Raw genomic sequence first — 12,544 nt, forward strand, 5'->3', positions numbered from 1 at the left:
GAAGGTAGATCTGTGTTTAGTGTCATGGAAAGATTTCTAGATATTTTACAGAAAAAAGCAAACCAGAGACTTAAGTTTTCTAGTTGGACATGTAGAGCTTAGAAATCTTCATGCCCATCCTCACAAGAACAACAATAACAAAAAATGGTCAACAAACTAAAAAGAAATCTTTTTAAATCCATCAGAGAAGTGAGGTCACTGGGTAACCCACGACCCAAAACCTAGACAGACAGAGAGATACAGAAGCACGGCTTACAGATAGCAGAAGCAGCTGCTGCAGCCAGCATCTGGTAGAAACAATTCAAAGGTAAGTGGCCAATTGCTGGAGACTGAGTGTGAACTGGCATAAAAACTCCAGGACCTCAGTCTTAGGGGAGCTCCTATACTTTGGGAGTTCTACCTCCAGGAGCCCCATCAGATTCTCAGGGCAAAGATCTGAAGTTCAAAGAAAAACCTTTTCCTGCTTCCAGCAGTGGGAGGGGAAAAGGTACCATTCTGAAATATAAGTGGAGCATGCAATTCTCCCTAACCAAGGCCTGACCTCAAGGGACACTTACTTTACCAGAGCCCAGTTAATGGAGGTCCCACCAGAGGCCGGCCAACCTGGCTCCTTATCTATGGGGAATGTGAATGGCTGCTGAGAAAAAGGGACTAGCCTGAGATGAAGCCAGACTTCCCACTTGAATACCTGTGACTGGGTGGATAACAGGCCATTGAGCAGATAAAGCTTCCTGGAGCAGGCAGGGCTTACTCAATGGAATCAATTGCAAAAGGAATCTCAAAGACAATAAATGGATCAGGCCCTTAGGTGCCAATAACACTTTAGGCTTAGATGAGCGAGTAAGGATTTTGGAGGAGGCAGGGTCCGACCTTGATTGTGAATCCTATTTTATCCTACAATCCAACCCTTTCTTTCCAGATGAGAAAACAGTGACCTGGAGACAGTTATTTCACCAACAGTAAGTGGTCAACCTGGACAGGCCTGTTGAATTCTGGCCCAGCCCTCTCTCTCTGACAGCAGTGTGAGGAATGCAGGGATGGGCATGTCACATAGGTGGAAGTGCTGAGGAAGGCCCAGGGCAGACGACTCTGAGATGTGACTGAGATGGATGATAGGGGAGGGAAGTACAGGAGACAGTGCTCAGATTTCTCCCGGAGGACATGAGAAAGGACTGCCGATATTTTTTCTTGGATCTTACACATAAAAGAGCAGCCAAAATGTGATAAGAAATTTATTTCATCATTTACACGGATTAGTTCATGAGCTACAGACCAGGGGTTATGTTTTCTACCAGAAGAGCCTCCCACTGACTCTTTTATTGGGCAGGCTTCATCTCTTTTCAAAAATAAAACCATAGGCAGCCTGTGCTGCTAGTTTTATAGTAGCTTCACAGGGCAGTGAGAGATGGACTGACTCTGCTTCTTTTTTTGTTGGCTGTTTCTTTACTGTAATGGCAATTGCCTCAAGGATATCACACAAGCTCTGGCCTCTAAATCATGAGCTTCTTACCTATCCACTAGAAACTTCCACCAATTGCGAGTGAATGAGAAAATATATAGGGAAATACCAAAATACATACCTATATCTCTATCTGTATCTTATGTCTAAAGGCAAAAACAATAAGCACTAACTTTGCCCACCACCAGCTGAAGGTGACATTGGTCACTTGTGCAGTATCACTTTGGACTATGCCTTTCGTTCCTAAGCAGAAAACCTTCTACATTGAATATTCGGTAAATAGTTGCAGAAAAATTATTTTACTCTCTTCTTTTTTCCTCTCCACTTATAAACAGAGAACTAGAGTCCTAAGTGTCTTGATTTTCAATTTTTATTTTCTAATGTGTTACAACCTGTTTTATTTCATTTTTTTCCAGAGATTAACTCTTTCCACCTCTTGGTGATCTTTACTGGGCAGCAGGTGTCTAGGATCCAGGCCCTTACACTCCCTGGGCCTGTGTCATGGTCTAGCACTGGCCACCCACATGTGGAAGGCTTAGCCCCTGATCTCTGCATGGCAGCTGCTACCATGCTCCATTCATTTCCCCTCAGAGGTCATAACCTCATAGGCTTTCAAATTCAAGCTATCATAATTACCATATCCTGTTTATTCTGAGCATTCACCCTGCTTTCCTTTTCTTCAAAGAACTTGTCATTACTTAAAAACACAACATATGTGTTTATTGAATCACTGTGATTTTCTCCACTAGAATATACATCCCAAGAGAATGTAAACTTCATCAGTTTCATTCACCGCTGTATTCCCATACCCTAAAAGAGTACCTAGCATATGGCAAACACTCCATAAATATTTAAAAGAACTAAGGAATGCTCAAGGGAAACCTTTCATTAGGCAAAGAGTTCTTTTAGTATGCTAGTAATCAACCTTTATCATGCCCATTAGAAGTGAGTCAGTTGAAGTTGTGGTGTCTTTTGTCAGGAAAGACACTAATTGGTTAACTCATCAGAATAAAGACAAGAAGCTGCTGCCAATGAAGACTTAACAGACACTAATTGGTTAACTCATCAGAATAAAGACAAGCAGCTGCTGCCAATGAAGACTTAACAGACACTAATTGGTTAACTCATCAGAATAAAGACAAGAAGCTGCTGCCAATGAAGACTTAGCCTACTTGTAGTTGAGCTTGGGAGGTCATAAAGGAATTCCCAAGGGGACAAACTGAGTACCTGCAGCTGAAGCTCAGGTCTCATGTGAAAGACAGACTGATTAGCTATAAAGAAAAACCAGATACTGAGTGGATTTGGTAAAAGTTTCCCTCACCTGTCATGTTCCATTTTGGCCCACCTCATTGCTACTGTATGCCAGGTATTTTCCCCCTAGCACAGTGAAATGGTCAAAATAATGTGGCTTATTCTGATTATTCAGAGTCGTGGTGTAGTTGGCCATAAAGGATGGGGGGAAAAGACCAGAGCTTAGTAAAACTCAATGAGGTGTACTTCATTTGCATAACATTTCCCAGTTTCTCATGGGACTAAACTGAAGAGCAATTTCCATGGTTGGAGAGTTAGGATGTGATCCTTTAAAGAATGTTCAACTCTTCTCGAGTGTGAACTGAAGGACACAAAAGTTGGATAATCTGTAGTTTGTGTGGCATATATATTTTATGGCCGTGACCCTCATCATAGTTAAATTCCAAGGAGAGTTATTTTTCTTTTGTAGTGACAATAATTTATTAATATTAGCTGAACCAAAGATCATAAATGCCTTGTATTTGTTGTAAAAGAATTCTGGAAATGAAGAGATTCCATAAAGTATATTAAACTAAAAGATTTCAAAAAATACTTAAAGTATTTTTTAAATCAAAGCTGTTAAAATAAGGGAGAGGTTTTTCTATAACCAACTTCAGAGCAAGGAAGTTACTTGGCAGAGGAAGAAGAGGTGATAATCATCTCTGAAGGTATAAGTAGACCTTTGAGTAGATGACAGGCTATGTACACTAAAGAGCCCAGGTTTTTGTACCAAGAAGATCTGACTTCCAATCTCAGTTCTGCTTCTTATCTAGCTGGCAAATTACTCAATTTTTCTGATCTTGTTCCTTCCATAAAATGGAGACAGTGTTTATAGCATAGAACCAGCATATACCAAATGCCCGGGATAATAACTTAGACTCAATAACTGACTGCTGTGGTAAACATCATTGTCACCATCATCATCTTCATCTTCACTGGAAAGGCACCTTTAGCAGCAAGAGGCTTGCTGTGAAATCTGTGAGGTCGAGGACCTATTCCAACCCATTATGAGGCACATCCGTGTCAGTTCTTAGCCTCCTTTCCCTCAGAATCTCTTCCCTTTTCCCTGCCTTGCCCACATTACAAAGAGCCTTTGATCAGCTACACTTAGGTGGCCTCCAGCTAGGGTTGGCCAAAGGTGGGTACTAGTAGGAGCCTGGATGACAGTGGGAAAGGAAAAATCAGGGTATTTCTCTCTTTCCTCATTTGCTTCAGTTGGGATCTTTAGCAGTAGCTGGACGTCCTCTGTGCTTTCAGCTCCCATGGGACAGACCTACCCTGGTTTTAGCTTCTTCTGACTGGCCCCAATTTGAGGCTGAAGTAATGCCACATTCACCTTTGTCCCTAGTACTAGGGGTGATAGCAGCACCCTACAGGTGGTGATCTCTGGGTTGCACCTAGCTCCTAGATCCAGTAATGCCATGTTTACTTTTGTCTGCCAGCACTAGGGGTCATAGCAGCATTCCGCTGTTGCTGACCTCTGGATTCCAGCACTATCGTCTTTTGGTATCTCAGTTCTTCTGTGTAACCAAGTCCATATATAAAATGCCATCCATTTAAAATACATGGAAAAGTTTCTCTTTTCAATTCTCCATGGCTGGTGCACCCTATAAGTTTATTGATTATAGGGACATTATAAATTAAAGCTCAGATCATGTAAGTACGCTGTCGGAAACAACCAGAAATGATATAAAATAACTCCCACATTAGGATCCTAAATTTCTGGAGTTTTATTCTATACAAAGTATTTTAACACATATTATGACTCTATTCTCCAAAGCATTATTTAAAGCACGGGAATTATAAATTATTTTTCTTATTTTACCGTTAAGGAAATAAGATCCAGAGAGGTTAGATAATCTCCCCAGTGGAAAAGCCATGCTTTTACTATGGGCATTGGAAGAGAATAAAGAAGATAAGTGGATCTCATACTTTTATATTCAAAATTGCTTTTCTGGGGGCTTAGTCTTTTAACATAAGCGAGCTTCAAAGCAGTGAGAGGTGCGTTAATGCCTCACTAGGAGATAAAATGCCAACCATGGGGGTAGAGCTATAGAATCACACTCCTTCCCTTCTGTGGATACAGACTTTGACACAATACCTATTAATTGTATTTTCATGGAAGCCCCATGATTGTGTGAATTAAATAAGTGACAGATAACTTATCTGAGACTCATGTTATTAGCTTATTAATCAGCTCCCTGAACACAAACACTAACTGCTTCATAAAGCTGAGTTAGAAATATTCAGCCAATTAATAGTAATATTAGTAGAAGCAGTGGCTTATAATGTGTTTTAATCTAGCTTAATGATCTCAAAACGCAGCAAGAAAAGTAGAGATATTATTGTTCTTGTTAATAGATGAGTAAACAGAGGCTCAGAGTGGTAAAGTAACTTACCCAAGGTCACGCCTTGAGCGTCAGAACAAGGACTTGAACCAAAGCACTCCGACTCTTATACCAGTCCTCTGCTCTGTAATGGAAGTATTCCCAAGTTAATAGTGGGAAAAGTCATTCTGTAATAGTGATACAGCATGTCTTCCTCAGCTTTGTAATCAAATCATTGACATGCCTATAGCTTCAAAATTTCAAAAACTACCATTAAAAAATTCCAGTCCAGATTTTGAAACCCTGTGAACTGTTGACATTAGACAAACAAAACATCCTGGTTCATAAAGGTTTGGAAGCTCTTAGACATGTACAGCATTGAAATTAGTGTTCCTCTTATCCGAATCCTTTAGGTGGTAGAAAGGCAGTTCAACATACACCCACAATGTTCAAAATTCCCACATTCTAGATCATTCACTGTATTTCCTCATGTCTAGTCCTGAACCTCTAGCCTGGTCCTAATGTTGGCAGATAAAGGGTGGGTAAAAACTCACTTCGTGTAATTTTGCACAATCCACTCATAAAACATCACAATTTGAATCCGTGTAGCCATGGGGAATCCTGTCCGGAGCTGCACGCCCCGGCCATAGCGAATAATAACTGACGATTAAAAACGCCTGAGCTATATTCATTTCCACCCCACACCTTCTCCCTATCTTTGCCTTTTTTCCCCTGTACTAATACCTCATTGAAGATGGCGCTCTTCCTGCTTCTTCTTCACCCATTTTTCCCGCGCCCGCGAAAATTACTACCTGACAGCGCAGGTGCAACATGACGTTCGACCAGAGAAACCAATACCTACTTGGTCACGCCCTCTGCGAGGAGATCATCTCCGCCTCTGGCCCAACCCCTTTCCCTCCAAGTGTATATAAGGCACTGCATTAGCGCCATTAAAGAGGACTTGATCAGAGCACTGTCTTGTCTCCATTTCTCGTATCTCTTGTTCCCCAAATTCCCACCCCCTCCTCCAGGGCCTGCTTCAACTATCCCGCGGGCCGGGAGAGAATCCCTCCTTGGTGATCATTAATTCAGGTGTTGACATCCATCAAGATATTGTTAGAACATATTGATCCAAAACTACCATCTTTATCTGGTCTCCAAAATCTGAAACAAGAAAACAAATACTTTTTATTTTCATAATCACAGTACTAAATCCAAATCCTAATACCTGCTGCAAAGGTTTAAAATGTAACCTTCTTACCGTGGCCCTGGAGTCCCTTCTAATCCTCCTTAGCTCACTTTTTCCATGTGGTCTTCTACTACACACTCTTCCATATCTATCTGATGCTGTTTGTATCTATCTGACGCTAGACATATCTATCTGACTGGCTGTTCCAGTCTTCCCAGAAAGTTCCCATTACCTGCACTTTTTTCACGGGCTATAATAAGCCCTTTTATGCTCTCCTTTAGTTTTTAGTATTCATCCTTCACCAAAATTCTTGCTTAAATAGCAGATATTTCATACTGTGTTCCACTTTAAAGGTCTACCTTTAAATGTTTCCATGAGTCTTCTGAGATAACCTACTCCACTGTTAGGGGTTTTCATAATGATCTACCATCAACCTTCTCCATTCTTTGTATTTTATCTCTTTAGACATTAGGGTTTTTTCGTTTTGTTTTGTTTGTCTGTTTTATCTGTTAAAAGAAGAGATTGGACAAAATCACCAGTTCTCAAATATGAGGGCAAGTCCTGCAGATACGAGGAGTTCACTGGTAATGTAATTTCTGATTTTACCCTGATCTCAATACACCAAATCCTCCAGGGAATGAAAGGAAAGAAAGCGAAGTCAAATCTGAAGTTTCATATGTGACATATGATCCATTCTTATGCAGCCAGTCCCACAGCAGTCTGAAAACCATGTGGAATCTAAGATTAAACTCAAACATAAACACGATATAGATTTTATTAATTTGATTTGAATTGTTGACTGAATTAGATACAACACTGTTACCAATTGCTTGTCATATGAGATTGATTCAAATTGGATATTTACTTCTAATATTTCATTGAAGTGTTTTAAGGAAATGTAAATTAAGCCTAAGGCAAGGTACATTCTTGGACAAAGAACTTACTCTTTAACACAAAACCTTGTCCAGGCCAATCACAAAATGTCATCTGCCTTTTTCACATCCGAAGTCTCTAATCCGATGGGGAAGCACATTCTCATTATTCCAGACTGTAACCCACAAATTATATTACTGCCCCCAGAAGACGAGGTTACAGCTGAAACCATTTACCAAGTGAGAGCAATTTAATGCCAATCTGGTCAAATGTAAATATCAATTTGCTTGCAATAAAAAAAAAAATAGTATGGATACTTTCATCTTCTCAAAGAATAGCTCTTTGTTTTGTCTGAAAGACTGAGAAATTGTCAAAGTGAAAAGCATGAGTGATGTCTTCACACTTCCCCAAATCCCAAAATCAAGAGGAAAGAAGGAAAGACTAACGTTTTTGTACTGCTCTAATGAAAGACTGTTTTCCAAACTGGTTTTGTTGAAGCTTTGCTGAGAGTGCAGAGTCCAGTAATCAAGTCGCTTCATGATTTAATTTACCTTGATTAGCATAGCAATTTGCTATACTTTCCTCAAAAGTGCTAATCAATTTCAGCAACTAGTAGAGTGAAAACACCACACAAATTGCTCTCATGGCCCCAAACTGCTAATCAATTTTGAAAACCTAAATCCATCTGCATTTTATCCTGTCATTTCTCGCTTGACATTTTTAATACCTCTCCTGACTAAGTCCAAGGGATAAGTTTTCAGGCCAAATAATGAACTAAAATGATATTGCATTTTGGCTTTAGTATTGTCACCTCGTCCTCCCCACACATCCTCCTCTGGCTTGTAAAATATCCGTGTGTGTGTGTGTGTAAGAGAAAGCAAGATATTTTAATAATTGAGGTCATTGCAAAGTAGCTTCTCTTCTATTTCTCACTTTACAAGGGAAACTGCCACATTGTAAAAATATTGGCTTAAGTATATAAATGAGATGTTGCTGCAGTATTAATTGAATGATAACAGTACTATAGCCACAGCATCTTAGAACAGGAAGACAGAATAGAAATCATCTATTCCTGTCCCTATCTTAACTAGAGAAGTAAAGTCTCACAATCAGACAGCACCTGTCCGCAGGCCTCCTAAATCCAGACCCAAACTAATGGCTCGGATCATGCATGTGCGCTTGCCCTGTGTGGCTGCAGTAAGTATGAATGCACTGCCAATGAGAATTGAGGGACCTCTTATGCTCCACGTAAGCCATATTTCCTGTAAAACTGGCCCCTATTCGATGATTTGAAAATGTACTAATCTCATCATACCCATCAAAATGTTTGCAGTATTTTAAGCAAGATAAGCCTGCTTTCTAAATTGAGATTTCTTTGTTTCATCTGTGAGTAGACTAGACTTTTTTTTTTTCTTGCTTAGCAATTGGATTAAATCAGCAACCATCTGGATCCTCCAGCAATAACACATTTATTAGAAAAAGATTGGGACAGTTCTTTGGAAATGAGGTCTGAAGACCACAGCTCTGCCTATGACAGTTCATACATTAACAGAGTCTGGAGATGAAATGTACTCAGTAGAAATTCTCTTTTTAATTTTCAAGACTTGTATATCAGATTTGAAGTTTCACATTGTTGTGGCCAAGCATAACAGCTGTGGATTACTGAGGCCGGGCAGGAAGGCATCACTGGGAGGGAGAGGGCAAACCGGGGCTGGAAAGCCAGAAAGAGCAGACCATCAGGTCAGGGATTCCAGGACATCTGGAAGCACCACACGTCAGGAGAAGGAAAGAGGTTGGAAACCAGGGTGACAGGCACGCCAGCAGCAACAAGGTGACAGCAGCCGAGAGACAGGGATCCTTTAGATGTGCTGCAGAATTGAGTGAGGACAGAATTTATTTTTCTTTTCTAAAAAAAAATTTTTAAATTTGTATTTTATGGATTTAATTTATTTTTAGAAACTTTAGTGAGGATCTTCAGGTGAACAATTCTCTCAAATCATGTATTTTCCAAAAAAAAAGATACTTTATTTTCATTTTTCTTTTTTTTTTTTTTTTTTTTTTTTTTTTTTTTTTTTTTTTGAGACGGAGTCTGGCTCTGTCGTCCGGGCTGGAGTGCAGTGGCCGGATCTCAGCTCACTGCAAGCTCCGCCTCGCGGATTTACGCCATTCTCCTGCCTCAGCCTCCCGAGTAGCTGGGACTACAGGCGCCCGCCACCTCGCCCGGCTAGTTTTTTGTATTTTTTAGTAGAGACGGGGTTTCACCGTGTTAGCCAGGATGGTCTCGATCTCCTGACCTCGTGATCCGCCCGTCTCGGCCTCCCAAAGCGCTGGGATTACAGGCTTGAGCCACCGCGCCCGGCCCTATTTTCATTTTTCAAGGGTGTTTTTACTTAAAAAAAATGGCAGCTCTTCCTCTCAGCACTAGGGATATATTCCTCTGTCTTCTGGCTTCCGTCAGTCCTGTGGAGACAGCTCTGTATCTTTGATTTGGAAGCATAACCAGATATTTACACAAACTTAGGTATCTCACCCAAGATACCAGTTACCAAGGAAAAAATAACAAATTGACAGTGGAGAAACCTCAGAGATACCATCACAGTCAACTGATGAAAGTTACCACACTGTAGTTACCAGTAATGTAACTGGTAACTGGTAATGCCACTACTGATGTAACTGGCAACTGGCAATGTCACTGGTGCCCAGTGTCTCCTGCAACAAGAGAGAGTGAAGGCACAGCATCCTCTCTATGCCACTCCCGCCTGAGGTGCACATGCTGACTCTGATTGTGAGGATACATGCCATGCATTGAAACTGAGACTGTTCTACAAAGTAACTGGCCTCTTTTCTTTAAGATGGTCGATGTCATAAAATGTGCAGGAAGAGTCAAGAACTCATCCTATTCAAGGAAACCATGAGGACCGAGGAGACGTGGCTCCCTAATTGGAACACATGGTACAGGACTTTCTTTTACTGAAAAGACTATTTTGTGGGACACTGGGAGAAATCTGAATAGGTAGACAGAATAGATAATAGAATCGCATCAATAGCTGTTTCCTGTTATTTAGTAACTGCACCGGTGTTTTGTAAAATAATGTCCTACTTTAAGAACATACCAAGATATTTAGTGGTAATGCGCAGCATATCAGTAGCAAACTGACTCACAAACAATCCAGAAAAGAATGAGGTGGCTGCTGTGTGTGCGTGGCAGGAGGGAGGAAAAGAGTGAGTCCTCAGAACAAAGCAAGTGTGGTAAAATGTAAATATTCAAGAAATCTGTATAAAGGACATACAGAATTACTTGAACTCTTCTTGCAACTCTTCCGTAGGTCTAAAATTATGTCAAAATGAAAAGCCAAGAGAATAAAAAGGAAAACAAAAACAAACAACAAAGACAAGGAAAATAATAATAAATCAGAGATCATGAAAGATGGTATCCATTTTACTATATATTGACAATTAATATGCCTTATTTATTAATGAAAACAAGTAAAATCTTAAAAGAAATGAACTTGCGAGTAGATACACATAACTTATCTAAAACAATAATACACAGAGCATTTAAAATAGAGAATTAAAATATACTGAAAGAACAGCATAAAGCTTGGTGAGGAAATACATAAAGAGTTTTAAGTTATTTCACTTTTTCAGGAAAGGGTAAGAGTACAAAGAAGCATTGTGTTTGAAATTCAAGGATGCAGGCTAGTCTTGAGTAATGGCTAAAATAATAATAGATGAAAATAAATTAATTTTAAAAATAACCCATATGTAAGCAAAAAAGGAGAAAAAGAGAAACAGAATAAGCAGAACAAATGAAAAACAAATAGCTAAAAGGCAAATTTACATATACTTTATCAGTAATTATGTTAATTAAAAATAGATTGAATGCTACAATTTAAAGAAAAATATCAGTCACGATTTTTTTTAAAGCCACTAGATGTTGGCTATGACTTATATATTTGAACTGTAAAGTTACACAATGGTTAAATATAAAATGATATGCTAAGTAGACACTGAAAGAAGGTAGATACATATAGGAATATGATGTTTTTAGACAAAATGTGTAACAGATCAAAAGGCATACTTCATAATGATAAAAATTTATAATATAGAAAGATAAAATAATTCTAAATTTGTATGTCTCTAATAATGTAGCCTCAAGAATATAGAGCAAAAGCTAACAAATTTGAAAAGATAAATAGCAAATATATAAGCACACAATACTTTCTCAGTAGTCTATAACACAAGCTGATAAAATAGTCACAAAGAGATTTTACACATATAGAGAATTTGAACTTTGTGATTGAGAACCTTGGCTTCATTGACATTTATGAAACACAGCAGCCACTTAACTTACTGCAAAACATATATTCTTTTTAAACATACACAGAACGTTTATAAAAATTAACCATTTGCAAACCCATAAAGAAAATCTCAGAAACATGAATAACTGATATAATAAAATGTGTAACCGACTTCAGCACAAGTTAGAAATGAACAGAAAAATAAAAACTGAAAAATTCCATATATTTGGAAAATAATATACTTCATAGTAACCTGTACATGAAAGAACAAATCATAATAAAATATAGAAAATCTTGTGAACTAAACAATAATTTATAAATTATATCAATCACATATGAGATCCTGCAAATATACACTTAGAAGGAAATTATAATTTTCTATCAAATATTAGAAAAGAATGCTGAAAATAAATGAGCTAAGTATCCAAATCAACAGTTTAGAAGAAAAATAACAAAAACTATCTTATAACAGAAGGATGAAAACATTCGAGATTGCATGAGTCCATTTTCGTACTGCTATAAAAATACTACCCAAGACTGAATAATTTATAAAGGAAAGAGGTTTAATCGACTCACAGTTCCACATGGCTGGGGAGGCCTCAGGAAACTTATAATCATGGCAGAAGGCTATGGAGAGGCAAGGACCTTCCTCGAAAACCAGCAGGAAAGAGCAGGTGTAGCGGGAAGAGCCCCTTATAAAACCATCAGATCTCGTGAGAATGCACTCACTATCACGAGAACAGCATGGGGAAACCGCTCCCATGATCCAATCACCTCCCACCATGTCTCTGTCTCAAAACCTAGAGATTACAATTCCAGATGAAATTTGGGTGGGGACCCAAAGTGAAACTATATCAGAGATATAAACATAAATTAACAAAATAGAAAACAAACATACAATTAAAATAATTAACCAAGCTAAAAGTTAGTTCTTTGGGAAATTTAATAAGATAAATTCCTGATGAGACTGATCAAGAAAAAAAAGTAAGGTCTCAAAAACCCACCAACACTAAGAGAAAAGGATCAACGCTGTACTATGCATTTCACAGATACTGGAAAGTCATAAAATGCCGGGGATAGTGGCTCACATCTGTAATCTCAGCAC

The 12,544-nt window shown here is 38.8% G+C and overlaps 1 long non-coding RNA gene across 1 annotated transcript in view; it reads right to left on the reverse strand.

The window, feature by feature from the left end:
- Nucleotides 1–6,052: 6,052 nt before the first annotated feature.
- Nucleotides 6,053–12,544, reverse strand: part of LOC139357726 (uncharacterized) — a 67,886-nt gene continuing 61,394 nt past the window's right edge. Inside the window, exon 4 of the long non-coding RNA XR_011611332.1 lies at nt 6,053–6,240. This is a non-coding gene — a long non-coding RNA (uncharacterized lncRNA). The remainder of the gene's footprint in view (nt 6,241–12,544) is intronic.

Source organism: Macaca nemestrina, chromosome 13 (genome assembly GCF_043159975.1).
Source record: "Macaca nemestrina isolate mMacNem1 chromosome 13, mMacNem.hap1, whole genome shotgun sequence".
In the NCBI taxonomy this organism is placed as follows: domain Eukaryota; kingdom Metazoa; phylum Chordata; class Mammalia; order Primates; family Cercopithecidae; genus Macaca; species Macaca nemestrina.